Below are 20,569 nucleotides of genomic sequence, written 5' to 3' on the forward strand. Positions count from 1 at the left end.
ATTCTGAAAGCCTTGTGTTCCACTGAAGAATTTTTGTCAGTAATCCATACTTGATGGGTTTGATGAATGTTATTAAGCAGTGTGACGATAGTTGGATCATTTTCATCAAACCAATCTTGGTTTTTCCTTCGAACATATCCTAATGACTCTTTAGCAGAGTAATACACTGCAGTTTTAAACTCTCTCCAAGATGCATCAATATCATTCCCACATACAACGGAGGACAGCTTTTCATCAGTAGCCTTTTGAAATGAGTGCATTATCTCCTTAACTTTCAACTTGTCTACATCAATTCTCTTGATGGAAGAGTTTCGTTGGTTTTTAACAGGGCGCTTGGGTTTAATCCTGACTGTTGAGCAGATCAATTTATGGTCTGACCAACATTCCCCGATGCTGTACGAACGTGTAAGATTTATATCTTGTCTATCAGAACGACGTACAATGACATAATCAATGAGATGATAATGATTAGACCGGGGATGTTTCCAACTGGCTTTCTTGCAATTAGGCAGCTGAAACACTGTATTAGTGAGCAAAATAATTCACTGCAAAGAGATGATAAGAGAACACCATTTGAGTTGACTTTACCAATTCCATGTGAAGCAATGACACTTCTCCAGAATTGTGTATCACTACCCACACGAGCATTGAAGTCACCCAAGATAAACAGCTTATATATATATATATATATATATATATATATATATATATATATATATATATATATATATATACAATATTTATTATGACACTATATATACATATTTCAAGGTCGTACCATTGGTTTCGATACACCGAAAACAGTAATAATATACTGTGGAAAATCGGTATAATCTCTTCGGCGACAAAGAAAAATCTGAAACTAATGCAAAATGAACGAACATAGAAGAAACGCTAGACGAGCGTTTAAGACTCAGAATTTCATATTTAAAAAAATATCGTTTTAAAACTGACGTTAATAGATTATTATAGAAGAAAGAAAGGAAGAATGTGTGTGTGTGTGTGTGTGTGTGTGTGTGTGTGTGTGTGCGTGCATAGCGGGGAAGGGGGTGCGATGGGAAACTCTCTAAAAAATATAAAGGTCCTGTTAAAGCCATATTAATAAATAAAAGTAGGACAATTAACGGTAATAAATAATGAGAAAGGCATGAATATATTAATATGATTTATAAAATTTTTTAAATTATTTAAATTAATTAAATTAAATAAAATAAGGATAAAGATAAATAAGGTAAATTTAATAAATAAATAAAAAATAAGAACTTTAAAAGAATTTTAATTTTTTTAAAAAAATATTAATATTTTAATTATGAGAGAATAATAGTGAATGGAGAAATTTAAGATAATTAAAATAATTAAAGGAAATTAATAAATATTAAAAGACTATACAACTATCAGATGCGAAGGTTGTGGGGGGGGGGAAGGGGAATAGTTTCTCTATAAAAGTTATCCTTATTATTGGGGGGGGTTATATGGTAGAGTTAAGGATATTAGGTGGTGAGAAAGGTTGAGATATGAGTAGAAGAGAGTTGGTTTGGAGATTAGAATGAGAGGTGAATGTGGAATTTAGGTGTCTATACGTGAATAGGGTGTCTTTGTGTAAATAGGGTGTGTGATAGTAAGGAGGTAAGGTGGCGAGGAATGTTGAGGTATGATTAGAAGAGAGATGGTTTGAGGTTTAGAGTGAGAGGTGAATGTGGTATTTAGGTGTCTATGTGTGAATTAGGAGTCTTTGTGTAAATGGAGTGTGAATCGGTTAAGTTATGCTGTTGTTAGGCCATTTGGCGAGGAGGAATTTTCTTTTGTGGGGACATTGTCTGAAGATTTCGTTTTTAATATTCATACAGGCTATGGATGGGTTATTGATAGCCTGAAGGATCCTAAATTTTTCAGTAGTGCAAAGTGAGCAGGTCTTGGAGGTTGGGTCGTAAGATTTTTTAATATCCATGATTGACCATTTTATTTTATATGGAGTATTAGATTCTTTAAGCGACCAAATCTTGGTGGCTAAAGATGTGTCAAATTTCTTTTGGGGATATTTGAAAGTGGAGTTATGTGCATACAGCCTCTGCTTGAAGGTACCCTGAGTCATTCCAATGTAGATTTCTTCTTTACCTGGGTTATTTTCAGGAATGACTTTGGCCTGGTAAACGATAGATTTGATTGTGCAGCCTCCCCCCAGAGGACAGGTATCTCCTCCCCTGCATGAGCAGCGAGGGTTAGGGGGGTTAATAGGGATTGGGGGTTTAGATGTCAGGATAGAGCCGACTGAGGGAGAGCAGGAATAGCTAGTTTTGATGGTGTTTCTATTAAAGATTTTATGGAGTTTGTTTGTGGGTGGAAAATGCTTATCTATTAGAAGAAGGAATTGTCTACCTATATTATACCTGACGTTGAGGGAGAACGGAGGGGTGAACCAAATTATGTTCCTGGATCTGTTGGGTCTGCGCTGTCTGGTGGGTGGATTGGGCATATATGAAATATCTTCCTGGTATCCACTTTCTCGGAGCGCTCTGTTATAATATGGCGCAGCTTGTTGGAAAATCTCTCTGCTGGATGAAAGGTTGGAGATTCTTCTGCTGATGCTGGGGACAAGGTTCTTGAAAACACGAGGTGGATGGCATGATTGCGTATTAATGTACTTAAGCTGTTCAGTAGGTTTGTGGTAGGGTCTGGTAGAATTGCTGGGCAGGTCCAATGTAACATCTAAGAAATCCACACTAGTAAGGTTGGTGTCAATGGTGATATTAAACTTTGCACTACTGAAAAATTTAGGATCCTTCAGGCTATCAATAACCCATCCATAGCCTGTATGAATATTAAAAACGAAATCTTCAGACAATGTCCCCACAAAAGAAAATTCCTCCTCGCCAAATGGCCTAACAACAGCATAACTTAACCGATTCACACTCCATTTACACAAAGACTCCTAATTCACACATAGACACCTAAATACCACATTCACCTCTCACTCTAAACCTCAAACCATCTCTCTTCTAATCATACCTCAACATTCCTCGCCACCTTACCTCCTTACTATCACACACCCTATTTACACAAAGACACCCTATTCACGTATAGACACCTAAATTCCACATTCACCTCTCATTCTAATCTCCAAACCAACTCTCTTCTACTCATATCTCAACCTTTCTCACCACCTAATATCCTTAACTCTACCATATAACCCCCCCCCAATAATAAGGATAACCTTTATAGAGAAACTATTCCCCTTCCCCCCCACAACCTTCGCATCTGATAGTTGTATAGTCTTTTAATATTTATTAATTTCCTTTAATTATTTTAATTATCTTAAATTTCTCCATTCACTATTATTCTCTCATAATTAAAATATTAATATTTTTTAAAAAAAATTAAAATTCTTTTAAAGTTCTTATTTTTTATTTATTTATTAAATTTACCTTATTTATCTTTATCCTTATTTTATTTAATTTAATTAATTTAAATAATTTAAAAAAATTTATAAATCATATTAATATATTCATGCCTTTCTCATTATTTATTACCGTTAATTGTCCTACTTTTATTTATTAATATGGCTTTAACAGGACCTTTATATTTTTTAGAGAGTTTCCCATCGCACCCCCTTCCCCGCTATGCACGCACACACACACACACACACACACACACACACACACACATTCTTCCTTTCTTTCTTCTATAATAATCTATTAACGTCAGTTTTAAAACGATATTTTTTTAAATATGAAATTCTGAGTCTTAAACGCTCGTCTAGCGTTTCTTCTATGTTCGTTCATTTTGCATTAGTTTCAGATTTTTCTTTGTCGCCGAAGAGATTATACCGATTTTCCACAGTATATTATTACTGTTTTCGGTGTATCGAAACCAATGGTACGACCTTGAAATATGTATATATAGTGTCATAATAAATATTGTATCTTCAGCTCTCACATCTACGATCGAGCACTTTATTGGATTTTTTTCATCACCCCTGGACACGCTATATATATATATATATATATATATATATATATATATATATATATATATATATATGCATTCTGGAAATTAAATCAATGTTTTATTTCAGAAGTTTCTAATAAGTAACTATTCTGCACATGTTTTGGTGATGAATAATTTTCTGTTGGTCACGGTTCTGTACAAGTCCTGTAATTAATAGTTTTGCAGGCAAAGAACAATAGATCTGAAATGAAAACAGTACGATAAGTTTTCTTCACATCTTGTATAGTCTTGCATTATCTAGAGAAACACTCCATATTCACAACATTTTCCCCCACCAAATTTCTCACTCATAGAGGAGAAAGTCCCTTAAATGCTACCTACAAACTTGCAGTGACCGCCTCATCAGTTCATGATTAAGATTAGGAGTACTCAAAGAGTTAGGCTCTTCAGTGCGAGCCTGTCTGTGGGCCCTAAAATACTTTACTCCGAAACGTTTGCTTCTCATAGGAGCAGAACGTTCCGCGTCAGAGTCAGTCCCTGGATGAACACGTTGTCCCGGTGCTAGTCCTTCATCTGTCAGGGATTCAGATATTGGCGTATCCCAAGTGTCTGATGGAACCCAAATGGAAACAGTGTCAAGAGCATTCGTGGAGGTACACAATAGAGATCGTATGGCAGTAAATGTGACAAGAATGGGAATTTCCAGATTATCACTCGAACATCCGTTATTTGATGCAGCCAAGTGAACTGTCTTCCCAATAATTGCCGTTAGTATGATGATCGCCTGGTCCAATTAGGTGATGGCTGGCGGACTATGGGTCTGGGAGCAGGACTCAGTGCCGCTCAACAAGTAAAAAAGAACAAAAAAAAACACGCAAGCTTGGCTTCAGAAAGAGAGCTTAGACTTTGTAAACTTCTCTCACTGTCACCCCCCAACCTGAAGCCACCGGACTACTCTGTTTTGTCATATATCAGATAACATTACTTCGGACAACACCACTGCAAACCATCCGCCGAGTATGTGCCGAGCTCTCGCTGGCGGTTGTGGAAAAAGGATGCTCCCAATTCCGGACCCGTACCGATTCAGTGATTGAGGGGGAAAGCGGCTGCATTAAATATATGTAAACTTTACTACACCATCAAGTTTCTGGAATTGATTTTATTCTATATAAGTTTTAAAATGAATTTTAACGTTTTTGCCTGTATTCATCGTATAATAAATAATAGGGAATGTTGACCGTGAGGCCAGTTCCCTCAGCCCGAAAAAAGGACTCCTCACTATTAAAACATATACAAAGTTGTAGATGGCCTATGCCCCTCCTAAGGAGCTCAAGGCTTTGGATCGCTTGTAATTATAGTTTCTTATGTTTAATATACATAACAATACCACATATATACCTCATTATGGATGGGAGTGCCTGTCCAATGCATAATCGTCAGATTTCTCCTCCACATTACAATATATCGTAGAACATCTTCTTAGCCTACAAACAGCGTGCTTATGTTTTTGTTTTTCTTTATTTAAGGCAATAGATTCTCCCTCTACAATATGTTCTGCATATTATGGTTACTCTGAACTTCTATCATAAATACCGTTTCGGATGTTTAGTCTTTATATTTTCTTAATACATGTGACGCAAATACCAGTGTGACAATATTAGCAGGAGTCTATTGTACTCTTAATATTTCTGATATTCACATATGACTTCTGTATAAAGTTGTGTCTCAGATGAGTAAATTTGCTGATGACACCACGATCCATAAAACACAAGAGGAAATAATCGATGTACGCATATGCAAGACAATGAGAGAAAGCAAACGAACTTCTGTCGGCAGTGGAATGAGGACCAGAAGTTGATGGTAATATTTTATTCTTGTAAACCCTTACTTGTATCAGAAATTTTGTAGGAATTTTTGACACTCCTAACACGAAACTGCGAATAACATATAAAAAAACTCGTAATTTCTCTTTTAAAAGTGGGTTGTTTATTTTCTTTATGGATTATACTTCCAAAATAAACTATTAAAATTGTTTTAAAAGTAATAGACATATATTTTTTATTAAAAAAAACAGTAATAAAATTAATTGGATTTTACAAGCTCAGTATTATTCAATTTGTAAACTTTAAAATCTATCAAAAGTTTTCTATTGATTCAATTTTTACGAAATTTTCAGGGTCAATGTGAAATTTTATGCTCTTTCCAATAAACTGAATACAACATCTAGAGAAACTTTTTTTGATTCACGCCCCCATTTTCAAGTTCATATTAAGAAGTAAATAATTAATTTACTCACCAAAGTTCTATATATCACAAATTTAAGATAAAAGATCAATAAATAATATATTCAAATTTATAACAAAAAAAGTAGCGTTTTTTAGAAATTTACATGTAAAGTCCGAAGTTTAAAACCTTTTTAAAAAAAAAAACAACATAGCATATTTAATTAAACAGCTACAAAAAGCTCTCATCAACCGCTTGCTATGAGAATAAGCCCTTACCCAAGAGCCTATTTTTAAAACTTCAACATGAATTGTAACCAATGAATTGACAGCGTTTTCAATGCTTGAGTAAAGAAGATGAGCCACTTCTTGCAAGTTAGAAACTTACACTAGAGAGCAGCATATATCTGAACAAAACCACATGTCGGCCATGCATAGAATATTGTTGCAATATCTACGCTGGAGAATCTATTAATGGTATTTTACACTTAATGAGAGTACAAAAAAGGGTACTCGAATTTGATTAGTCCCACATTTTCGGCGAAGCTTCAATTTTTGTCAACCTGTAGAAGTGTCGCATTCTTGTGATTATTTACAAGGAATTTAATATGTGGTCTGATACATTCGTAGCACTTTTGTCTCTTCGATGAAAATATATAGGATTAATCCGATAAGAATCCTAATCCCACCCCATTACTGTTGCTCTTGCTAGATACTGGAAAGCCTTCTAGTTTCAACATTTTTCCCCATGTACCGTTACACGTTGCAACTTCTTTCAAGTCCCATGCTTCCCTGGTTGTACCAAGCATCTCTTAGCTCACTTCTCTTTCAGTTTTCTGTTAGGAACGATCCCACAGTGTAAAGCCTTAGGTTCAACGTTGCTATATTCATTATTTGTGGAAAAATGAAAAAAATAAACCAATTCTGCTGACACTTAAAATACAAAAAAAATAATAAATGGATTACGTGTGGCTATCTAATAAATGAATAATGTATAACATTTATACTATTTAAAATTTGAAGAATTGCGATGGGTTTTTCAAATACAGTTGTCATAGATAGTAGATCACTTAATTCTAGTTTACCAATACATTTGTGGTCTTGCTCTATCAGCTTTAGTATTGATTATGTGTGCATAATATCTTTATCCCATCCGCCATAGGAGAATTAGGGCAACTATACTAAAACAGGATACTTGTTTCTTCTAGTTTCTATTTTAAAAAAAGATGATGAAACCATTCTTAACTTGTTTACTCTGTTCCGTCTGCCTGCTTCCCTCCGGACTACAACTTGGATGTCTTCAAGTCCAATGTTAACAAATTCCTAATGAACCGCCCCCTTAATTAAACACACTAACGTAATGTACTTGCAATAACCCTTATCCCTGAGTGGCTTCCGGGTCTTGATAAGTGGTGATCACTGTGTAAAAAAAACAAACTGCAAGTTTATGCACAATTCTATGACCTGTAATTTTCACTTGTAACTTTTTCATTCTTATTGAAATATATATATATTCTAACATCACACTTAAATAGAAAATACCATTGTTATATTATATCACCACCCGCGTGAGTAATATATGTATGTCAAAGCACACAAAAAATATTTTAGCAGATTTATAAAGATCTTAGATGCTCCACTTTTACAAATATTAAAAAAAAATATGTTCTAATAGTGTGAAAGACCAGGAAAATGATAAATAACCCAAAATGAATAAAAGGAAAAAAAAAACACACACTTCATTAATTTTATAAAACCTTAATCTTTTGAAGGTTGCCATTTTTCTTCTTAATAGGTCATGTGTCTCCCGGTTTTGATTAAATATTAACGGTTATTTTCCTGCTATTTTCTGCAGAGTATCTTCATCAATATTAAACAAATAATATAGACATCTGCTTACTTTTACTCTTATCATCTAAATCTGTTTATCGACTAAGAACTCATTTAAAAATGATCTCTTATCTCATCTTTTAATAATTCAAAAGTAACTGTTTAAATTTGCTGATAAAGTTCTATTTTAGAAACTTGTTTCAACACTGAGATATTTTTATAAATATTTACAGACGGTGTCAGCGGACATATAACACCTGTCGAAGTATATATTGATATTCGCCTGCATATAGAAAACTCGCCTCGCCTTTTGCATATATATTTTAACACACATAATTTACAAAGAGATACACGAAACATACCTATATAAAATGAGAATACACTTCATAAAAGATAAAACGAAATTCCAGACAGGTATCAGCAAAATATATACTAGTAGTGTACGTCGGGGCTTTTCGTTTTTTGTACATTAGCTTAAAAGTTTGTTTCAAATTATCGCTGCGCATACGATATTCGACTACGACGGTGTCTATGCAACGGCCAGCCACTTCATAAAAATGCCAGATATTTGTAGATTAATTGATAACCTTTGCTAATAAATTATGAATTAAATAAAAATGATTTATTAGTTTAAAATAACATTCATATGGGACGTCGTATCAACGATTGATAAAAATTACAAATCAATTAACACATACCGTCTGATTTATTTACATGATGATATATAATGAGAAGGATCACACGCAAACTAATCGTTTTTGTAAACAGTCAAAAGGGAGACAACTCCAAGTTACTAACCGCTTTAATAAGGCGTCACCTCTACTTGATAAAGGCGGCAACTCTTCTCATATCGTTCTGTTTTAATCTCCACATTATCAAAAACATGATTGTGATAAAAATCTATCTTACATTGATAATTTCAACAGTGTCTAATATGCTTTGTTATTAAGGGAGTTTATATTCATTTTGGTTTTACTCTCCGACAGTTGGTAGCGTAACAATAGAAAAAAAACTTGAAAAGGAATTAAACCCATCAATCATCCATTAATACACACGATTTTAAAATGATGCATGTCTGCAAGTGACAACACATAAAACACAAGTAGTTTTCACCGTGTGTTAAAGATTCGTTAAATAAATTAACCAGATATTTATTTGGTTTATTTTAAACTTGCAGGCTTCCCGACCTTGCTCGATCGTAAAATATGCAGAAAATTATATTTTAATATATAGAGTAACTCAGACATGCGCATGCGAGTATAATGTTGATCTAAACGATTCAATTCTTCGGAGTAAAAAAAAAATACTCGGGCTGAGTTCGAAACAAAAAACAAAAGACATTGAGCCAATTGCGTAACCAATAGGCCAGCCTGATACGATTTTACAAAGTGTTTTTCCAACTACTTGTTTTAAACATAACGAAGCTATCATGTTTCACGGCCGTGTATGCGCATTCTTGAAACAGTTTACAAAGAAATGAACATCTGATCACCGTCACGTACCAGATGTTTATATTTGCGTCGTTTGCAGTGCTTATTTCCGGATGAAAACGTATTAAATAGTTTTCTCATGTCTATATACAAAATTTGAAGTCTGTAGATCAAAATTTCGTTGGGTATGTAGTTTTCGAAGTGCCCTTACAGATTCTTTCTTTAATAGATATATTCAAAGAAATACACAGCGTTGCCCGGTCCTAAAATACACACTAATGTTAATTAATGTAGAATTGTTTATTAATTAAGAACAGAAATACCGTAGGTATAAAACGTAACGTTAAATTCTTAAGGAAAAAAAAACGGACTGAAATACGTGCGTTTGAGTATTGTTTTTTTTTCTCCTCGTAAGTAAGAAAATACTCGAGCTGAGATTGAGACAAAAACCTAAAGACAGTGAGTAAATTGCGGAAACCATTACACCAGCTTCACACATCTTTCGAACAGCGTTTTCAAAACGAAAATAACATAATATAGCTGTCATATTTTACGACACGTATCTGTTGTTCGCCCATATATTTCTCAAGCGCTTTCTATCCGTACATCCGATTTTTGTCACGAGCCATTGTTGTTTTCTTTTCCTTTTCTGTTCTGTGTAGGCTTGGTGTAAACTAAACACACCAGACCAAGAACACTACAACAATACCGACATTACTATACGAATGGACGGCAAATCCAATATGTACACAATCTGATATAAAACCGACTCCAGCCTGAAACTAAACAACATTCGCTGTGATAAACACAAATTTAAATCACTCACAAAAAGTCATACGGAAGAACTAAAAAAAGAAAATAAATGTTGGGATCAGAATGGTCTGTTGTGGGATAGACGACCCCGCCTCCATGTGTGTGTAATGGTGTATGGATGTATTTAATGGTAGAGGAATTGAAAAAGGCAAAAAGGTCGCATAGTGAGGACGAAAACATACCGTTATATATCAGCAAATGAAATGCAATTTATTAACATAAGTATACATGAAGAAACGATAAAAACAATGAAAGTTCCTTGAAAGATGAGTAACGTTACTTGCGAGAGGCTGACGGTAGCCAGGAGCATTGTGCTGGCCCATTGCCACCGGACCGGTGTTTCTTACACATTGACTGCTCGAAGGTCCGGCGCGAAAGAGGAAGAAATATGGGGAACAGGAAGTGACGTAGCTAGGTCGCTCTTCTGAGTTAAAGGGCGACAATCGAGTTAGGCTGGGAGGTTTCAACTCCCACATAATCTAATAAAGCCGATTTTGGAACAATAAACCTTTATAAAATAATAGGAAATTACACACCTAGCTACATATAAAGGAAAATAAACTCTCACAAAACAGGTTAGCCTCTTAGACTCATAATCTCTAGTCCCCACCACAGCATATAATATAGCTAAAAAAATCAATAATATTATCCGACCTTACATACCTAGTGAATACTACATAAAATGTACCACTAACTTCATCAACCTTTTAAAATTAATCCCCACCCCAAATGCATAACCGCATCCATCGATGCCGAATACTTCTTAAAATGACACAATTAAAATAATCAACAAACAAGTATACAACCACAATACTATACGCCCTGCAGGTATAAAATGCCAAACCCTTGAAAAGTTACTATTAAAATGCACCACAGAAATTCCCTTCTCTGACCCTAATGGGACAACTTACATTCACATAGATGGCGCCTCAATGGGATCACCTGTAGGCCCAACATTCGCAGAATACTATATGATCCACCTCGAAAATAAAATCTTCTCAGATCCAAAAAATAACCCACTATCTATGGCCGATATGTCGACGACATATTTATTGTAATCGAATTAGTACAAGACATTAAAAAACTCCACCTAAATCTAAAAAATCACTGCGCCCTCAAATTCACCCATGAACCAAACATAAATGATAAAATACCATTTCTCGACGTATTAGTTGATTTAAGTTACCCAACTAAATACACAACTTCAACATAGAAAAACCTACCGACAATAACGCAATACTACTAAATTACCATAGCGAATGTCCGAAAAATATAAAACTGAAATTATAAAACATTTGATCACCACTCATGCAATTAAAACATCAACTCGAATAATATTTTACCAAAAACTAACAAATATAAAACAAAACCTAATAAACAATGCCGTAAAACAAAACAATCAACCAACTCACGAATAAAATCGTTGATAAACATATAAAACTCTTTTTAAACTCACTCCAAAAAAAACATAACCCTTACCATAACAAAAACGATACAATCAAAATATACTATAAAAACAATTAAACACTAACTACAAAATAGACGAACACATAATGACAAAACTTATAAAAATCTTCACCAGACCCACTGACCTAAACAAAATGACACATACTAATAATATATTATATTACATTGAAAACTTCCCATTTAATAATTAAAAACAACAATAATAATACTAACACCACACTAAACCAAACTTAATTAGTGTTTGAAATTATTTTCCCCTTTGAAAATTGTCTCCGAACCCACTCTAGAAATCATACAATGCATACATAGGCCACACAACAACAACACTCTCCCAGCGCCTAATCTATCATTTGGCTGACACCACCGCTAACGTCGCACGATAAAAACCTACAGTCGTCCGACGTAAGAAATATACTAAAATACTAAAATTCGATATCTTTACAACTACCCACAACGAATAAACTTACTAGAAGCTAAAGTTATAAAAAAATATACATCCCTTTTAAACCGGGTCTCATTTAACACCGGGAGAACAATGCTAACAATATTTAATAACTAACATTAGACACAATAATTGAACTAAAAAATAGGAAAATCGAAACTAAATAAAAATAAAAATAAAAATACTTCATCTCCAACCCTCCCTTATAGCCAATTATACACGCACACACGCGCACACACACACATATATATGTTTATGTATATATGTTTATATATATATATATATATATACATATATATATAGTGAGTTATAAAATGTATATGGCGATTAAGCTACACTGAATATTCCACGTTTCATCCACTCTAGGATTCTTCAGGCTTATGCGCGGAATATACAGGGTAGCTTAATCGCCATATACATTTCATAACTTACTAACTAGCTCTACCTACGTATTGAGCACTTTTGAAGTAAGTACTTAAAGTTTACGCAGAAATCTACACTTTCGTATATTAATTTTATGTGAGTAAATTAAGTAGTTATATGCATATATTGATTATTGTTTGGAGTCTTCGTTATGTTTTATATAAATGGTTTATCTTGAAACAAGTTGTTATTGATGTCAGAATTGACTATGTCAATCGCTATAGATAATCAGATTTCTTTTCATACAAATAGCCTTGGTCTTGAAAGAGCTTTTTCTGGCCATCCAATTCACTAATCTGTAATTAGTTTTATTAATATCACATCAAATAAAATATTTATTCTGAATTCATATTTGATCAGTAAGGCAATCAATACACACATAAACACATTTTTCAGAAGGATCAACATACACATGAATAAAAAATAAATACTAAATAAACCCAAAAGTATGAATACACAACTAGGAAATATGTTATTAATTTTTATTGATTTTTTTTTTAAAATAAAGTGAACGCTGTATTTTTTGAATTGCATTTTTGTACGAGCGAGTCACTATTTACAAAAACCGAGGGTAAATTGGCTTGTAAAATACATGTGACAACATTTCTAGATCAGTAATCATTCTTTTTTTAATTTATATATATATATATGTATATATATATATAATGCGAACATATATGTAGTTGTGACTGTATCAGTAATTTTTTGAAAATTTAACTTCAGTAAGTTTTTAGATATCAAGTGGCTCCCTCCTAGAGCTAACGCTTGATTCTAGTGTGGCTTATATGGAGATGTTATAAATCTCGCCCAGATGTCACAGGAAGTTATACTAGTAACGTATATATATATATATATATATATATATATATATATATATATTTATATATATGTGTGAGTGTGTGTGTGTGTGTATTTCGGTAATAAATAACATGATATACGCATATCTCTAGATAATTCTACAACGCCTGTAAGTATCTTACTCAATCTATAACAGTCAAAGATGGAGTTATGTAATAATATATGAGTTAAATCTGTTACGAGTATACTCTCCTTCCTTGAGTGAGTAAAGCCCGACTTTTATATCTCGTAAGGAATATCCGCTTAACTACAGCATATTTCTCATAGAAGAGACGTCGTTGACTTTTCTCTAGTCCGTACAAAATTTTTATCGTTAAGTGCGCAACTAATCTCAAATCTCACTGTAAAAAAATACCACTTAACTGCACAAGCTACCATCACTGAATAATTGTATTTTTGTGTGCGTATAATGAAACGAAACTTCGATGAGTAATATATATTTTCAATAGCAAAGAGTATTTTAAGCAAAATACCTCTGTATTTCTTCACATCTTACTACACGATGCGCGTTTTTCAAGTTCTATGTTTTAAAATCATGGTAAAATCGTCATCTTTAATGAATTTATAACCGTCAATTAAGTTGTAAGATTTTTCGTGGGGATGGTTACTACACAGCGAGACATAAGTGAGTATATATATATATATATATATATATATATATATATATATATAAAAATATATATATATTTATATATATATATACATATATTTTTTTTAGTTTCGATATATATATATATATTTGGTGAAAATAACGAAAAGATATATCAAATACGCTACCTTTTTCAAAACCTCAATCATTAAATTTACAGTAGAGTTAAATAATAATTATACAATTTCATTTATTGATGTCCCTATTGACACGCCGTATAATACATTTAATACTTTTGTATATAAAAAAAAATAACGAGCATAAACTCCAGCCCCCTAAACCTTTAATGTGAGTGCCTATAAGGGTACAAAATAGCCATAATAATGTATTTTTTAATCGGGCTTAAATAATATCATCCAAAAAAAAAAGCATTACTAATTGAAATTTTTAAAACTTCATTAAACAAGTACTTATCAATAATTATTTTCCTAATTACATTGTTGATGAACAAACAAAAAATGCTACAATCCCTTGAAAACCCTAATAATAATAATAATATTTGCGAACACCGAAATGCAAACCCCATTAATATATTTTATCAAAATCAGAATCGAAGAAAATACAATACAAAATATCATGACGCCTTTTGAAAGCAATTCTAAAATTAAATTTATTATCTACTACAAGAAGTTTAGAACACAAAATCCTGTGGTTAGAAACAACTCCTCACCGGCCATAAAAACGTTGGAACAAACCAATGTAATGAATATATTATAATGCTTTATGGGAGAATTTAACTCCAAAAATAATACACACATTGTGCATACATCGACAACGTTGTCCCGGCGAATAACTATGCATCTAAATAATACTAGTGCTATAGATAAACATTTGATAAAAGAACATAACTGACCCCCTCCAATCTTAGAAAGGTTCTCGTTGACAACATAAAAATTATACAACATGAAAATAATATTGAAAAATTAAAAATTCTTAAAGCGTCATATATTAGAACTCTTTAAGCCACTATAAATGATGTCGCATTCAAGAAAAGCATTAGCGTTCTAAAATGTCTTGCGTTGTTCGTATTACACGGACTTTTTTAACGGTGTCCACGAACTTGCTGATTTTAATACTCGAATTTTTAATCGACCTATATGTTTAATCGACTTTTCATCAACTCTATATATTTTATCACCGTTTATATTTAAGTTTTCACATTTAATTCGCAATCGCATTTTTACTTTTCGTGGACGAATCGAAAGCGCTCGTGACAGCAACAACTATGGAACTTTTAATATTTTTGATTTTAATACAAAAAAGATTATACTAAAAATCGAAAAATTTAAAATAATAGAATTATAAAGCAAAGTGTCTCCGTTGCATTTAATAATATTTGCTTGAATATATATATATATATATATATATATATATATATATATATATATATATATATATATATATATATAGGGTCGGGTTTCTTTCCTGGCTTGAGGTAGTTGCCTGTCTAGCCGCACTGATGAGCTGTGAAACAGCGAAACAGTACTGTATGTGGATGACTATAGTGCTCCTCACCTTGAGTTGAGCATATTGAGAAGTGAAACACGAATTACCATTAGCATATAAGCGACGCTCTTTGTGTAAACTAATCGAGCGGAGGTATTTCGGACGATATCAAAACATCGTTAAACTCACTACTCGTTCAAGCAGCCGCCAATAACGTAATGGTTAGGAGCCTTGACTGCCGTACAAACGGTCGGGTTTCTATCCTGGCTTGAGGTAGTTGCCTGTCTAGCCGCACTGATGAGCTGTGAAACAGCGAAACAGTACTGTATGTGGATGACTATATATATATATATATATATATATATATATATAACTACTTCATTTACTCACATAAAATTAATATACGAAAGCATAGATTTATGCGTAAACTTTAAGTATTTACTTCAAAAGTGCTCAATACGTAAGTAGAGCTAAAAAAAAGGAAAAGGTCTGCATTAAACCACTACCCTAGTTCAAAAACAGATCCTTTGTTCGATAAAATGTAAGTCCATTCGCTGATAAGATGGGGCGCGGTGGATACTAGAAAGCTGATTGGTTAACTAAAATCCTCAACAGAAGAGGACTATATAAAAACGAGAAACAACCACAGAATTCGCGCATAAGCGCGTACGAATCCTAGAGTGGATGAAACGCCGAATATTCAGTGTAGCTTAATCTCCATATAAATTACTATATATATATATATATATATATATATATATATATATATATATATATATATATATATATGTATATATATGGCCCAGTTTTCCTACAATTGATATACAGTGTTCTGGCAAACCAGCTTTAGTTTTACTGCTTTTGGATGAATTTTGCTTAGTTTTTTTGTCTGATTTTCATTCATGTTGTATTGCTAGGTCAATAATAATAATTATTCATTATAACTCCTAACTACTCATCAGTGCTTTCGGACCATGAAAGTAGGATTTGGTAATTCCTTCCGACTTGGAAATTCGAACTCAGCAACTAGGCAACATTAAACTTCATTTGCTAAAGCTTTTGCCATGGAAAGGAAGGGACGTTAATTATAAACGAACCATTCGGGCGTAGACAGGAAAAAAACATCTAAAGTGTTAGAGTGAGTGCGGAACAAAAAGATTTGTTGTTATTCATCCATTTCCAGGTTCGAGGAAAGATCAACCTGCCACACTAATTAATACTTGAAACTTCCTTAGGGACAAGACATTAATTAGAGAGAGACATTCATTTAAATTAGTTAGACCACAAGACACGAGACTTGTAAGTTGATTCGTGTCGTGAAAAATACCATGACTAATCAACAGATGGATTCAATTGCGTTGGTTTTCACAATGGTTTTTATTTTCTCCTCTGCTGAAAATAAAATAAAAATTAAACAAAACAAAAACAAAAATAAGATCGCATATTTTACTAATAATCCCAAAGAACAAGGAAACACATTTTTATTAAAAGTAATCTCGCAGAAACTACGAAAACTTATAAAGATAAAAAAAATACATGACTACAGTTTCAGGAGTTTATATTTTTTTACATTCAAAGTAAACAAAAGAAATGGAAGCAGGTACTTTTTTATCATTAATAAAAATCAAAACCGAAACATAACACATCATGGTAAGATTTTGACGGGCTTGCTTCTGTGGTTGATATTTGTTTTGCTGCTTATTTCTATGAGCCAATGAAGGTTTATAATATTTTAATAGAGAACCATAATACGCTTATATTAATAATATTATTGAAAAGTCAAATCAGGAAACTTTATTATGTAGTAGAACTGACTTTGCTTTTACCTGGCACAGCTTGTGTAGGCCATGAAAAAAAATCAGTAGTATATAATTAAGTTAAAAACAGGTAGAGATCACTAAAGTATAATGGGTTACATTAAAGAAGAAAAGAAAACAAAGTAAATGAATGGAATTAAGAAAAAGAAATTACGGGTAGAAAAATGAAAATATAAGATACGGAAATACATATAATACATAGAATATTATTGTAAAAATGCAAAGAACTGAATGTGAATGAAGTAGGATTCGCTCTTCAAGAGGTTCACAGGTTTGCGTTATATATATATATATATATATATATATATATATATATATATATATATATATATATAACATATATACACACACACACACACACACACACACATATATATATATATATATATATATATATATATATATATATATATATATATGCCCATACATATGTATATATACTAGCATTTCAGCCCGGCGTTGCCCGGGTGTTTGGAGGTGTATGTTGAGAAAAAAAAAAGAAAAAGAAAAAGCGGTCAATTTTTTAAAACTTTGACCTCTATTATGTCCCCTTAACATTTATTGTTTTGGACTCAAATCAAGTTATTAAGTTATATCCATGTCCAAGGAACCTATATCTAAAATTTCAAGTGTTTAGACCCACAATTGGCGGAGGAGTTTGGTAGAATTCTCAAATGTCAAATCGTTGAACTTTGACCCATTGCTCGGGTGTTTGGAGGTGTATGTTGTGCAAAAAAAGCAAAAAAAAAAAAACAAAAAAAATGGTTAATTTTTTAAAACTTTGACCCCTATTATGACCCCTTTAAATTTATTGTTTCGGGCTCAAATCACTTTATTAAGTTAGATCCATGTTCAAGGAACCTATATCTAAAATTTCAAGTGTCTAGACCCAAAATTGTCGGAGGAGTTTGGTAGAGTTCTTAAAGGTCAAATCGTTGAAATTTGACCCCCTAACAGCCAAATTTCTGGCTGACACCCGTCACATCGATTTTCCCAAATCTCAGTACCCGGTATTTCAAAGTTCGAATCTATAGACTAAAAATTGACAGAGTTATTGCGTAGGGAAATGTACACAGTCAGACAGACACACAGACACACAGACAGACACGTTCACTTTTATATATATATATATATATATATATATATATATATGTATATATATATGTATCCTGTGCATATATACTTCAAACCACCATATCTATTAAATTGCTTAGCGAATTATACTTTATCCTTATACTTACCTACATTTTATTACTTTTTATGATAGACTTATTTTTATATTTACTTCCATCTATATGACCATTTACAATTACATTATGTTTATTATTATTATTATTATTATTATTATTATTATTATAACTATTATTATTAATATTATTATATTATTATCATTATCTTATTTATATCCCTCTACATGCATATTTTTATAGTTTCATATTCTGCAATTTTATTAATTTACGTATTTACTTACATATATTTTTTATAGGGGATGCATTTAACACTTACCAACTCCCAATTATTCTTAAAACTTAACATTTGCTGATTTCAAATTGAAACTCTTTTCCCCATTTTAGTGTGCTTTCTCTAATATATTTTCTTTCAAATTATAATAATTATTTCTGTAAAATCTGATGAAATTATCGGAACGTTGATACGAGTCGGTAATCGAAACATGTGTAATTAAGCAGAGTAAATGGATATATATATATATATCATATTAATGCATATATATATATATATATATAATATGTTAATATATGTATATAAATTGAAAGGTTTAGATGTTTACGTATGTATATACGTATATACATATTTTTATTAATGGAAAAATAGGTTACTGAGTATAGGTTAAAATTCCTATTGTAAAAAAAAGGAAAAGTTTTGGACACGCATGTCCAGAACACGTGAAAGAAGGCACATGTTTTAACATGTGTATGACGTCATGGAAAATAGAAAGTTCTAGACATAGTTAGAAAACACTTGAGAGATAAACAGACAGAAGAGAGTGAGAAACTCAGAGAGCGTCTGAGGATTCGAACGTCTAGAAGCGAGACGATCACTTTGAAGCTTTGAATTTTTGATGATGAAAACCACGGCCGGTCGTGAGAAGAAATAAACCATCATGTGTGTTTATAAAACGTCGTCTTGTGTTGTGATTCTACAAAAAAGGTAAATTAAATTGTTATTATATGTCTATATGTCTCTGTTATAAAATTTCATGACATACACATCTCATATCTACAATGTGAACTCTACATCTCATATCTACCCTAAGCTTCCTTCTTCAACACATCTAAGAATGAACATTTTAATATATATGAATCGCTTCATAACAGAAACAACGACATTCTCATAAAACGAACAATCTTTATAACAACAATATCTTCATCTCACAACATCCCTCTTAATAAGACTCTCTAAAAAACTCTCTCTAAGCATCCCTTATAATAAGACTCTCTTTTAATGAAACCCCTATATAACACACACATATATATATATATATATATATATATGTGTGTGTGTGTGTGTGTGTGTGTGTGTGTGTGGGTGTGTGTGTATGTGTGTGGGTGGGTGTGTTTGTGTGTGATATTCACAATCATTTTAAATTGCAGTTGATTTTAATGAAGGTATTAATTCAGGAAATGTTCATATCTAAACAAACAGATTAAACATAAACGAAAGTGTCACGTTTCTCCCTCCCCCGTACTTTTGAACGCCATAGAATCGACACGTGCTGCTAACTGACGGAAAAAAATATATGTTATTGCTCGTGGCTTCTGTCATTCTGATTGATATAGCTGCGATCAATTTTAGAAAAAAAGCAATAAAGTCTAATATAATTCTAGCTTAATATATTCTATATCATTCTACAAATATTCCAGGATTTACGTTGAGTTTTCTGTTAATAATAAGCAAGTGATTTGCATAATTGTAATAATTATGTAAGCTTATTGCACAACTGCACTCATAAATGCATCATCATCGGTCAGTTCTATTTAGTAATGCGTTTGTAACCAACCGTAATTTATATAAACCGTGACATGGCATAATTATGCATGAATTACACATATGCGATTAATCCTTAATAATAAACAGCATAATAAACTGGATTGCGAATCTTTAAGAACAGTAAATGAATTTAGAAATTGATTTTATGTTATGATCAAAAATTGTTTCTATTTAAACATGTTTTGTTCTATTTGATACTTTTAAATTTAAAGTTTATA

The sequence above is a fragment of the Euprymna scolopes genome, chromosome 25 (genome assembly GCF_053919585.1).
Source record: "Euprymna scolopes isolate OS-2025 chromosome 25, ASM5391958v1, whole genome shotgun sequence".
In the NCBI taxonomy this organism is placed as follows: Eukaryota; Metazoa; Mollusca; class Cephalopoda; order Sepiida; family Sepiolidae; genus Euprymna; species Euprymna scolopes.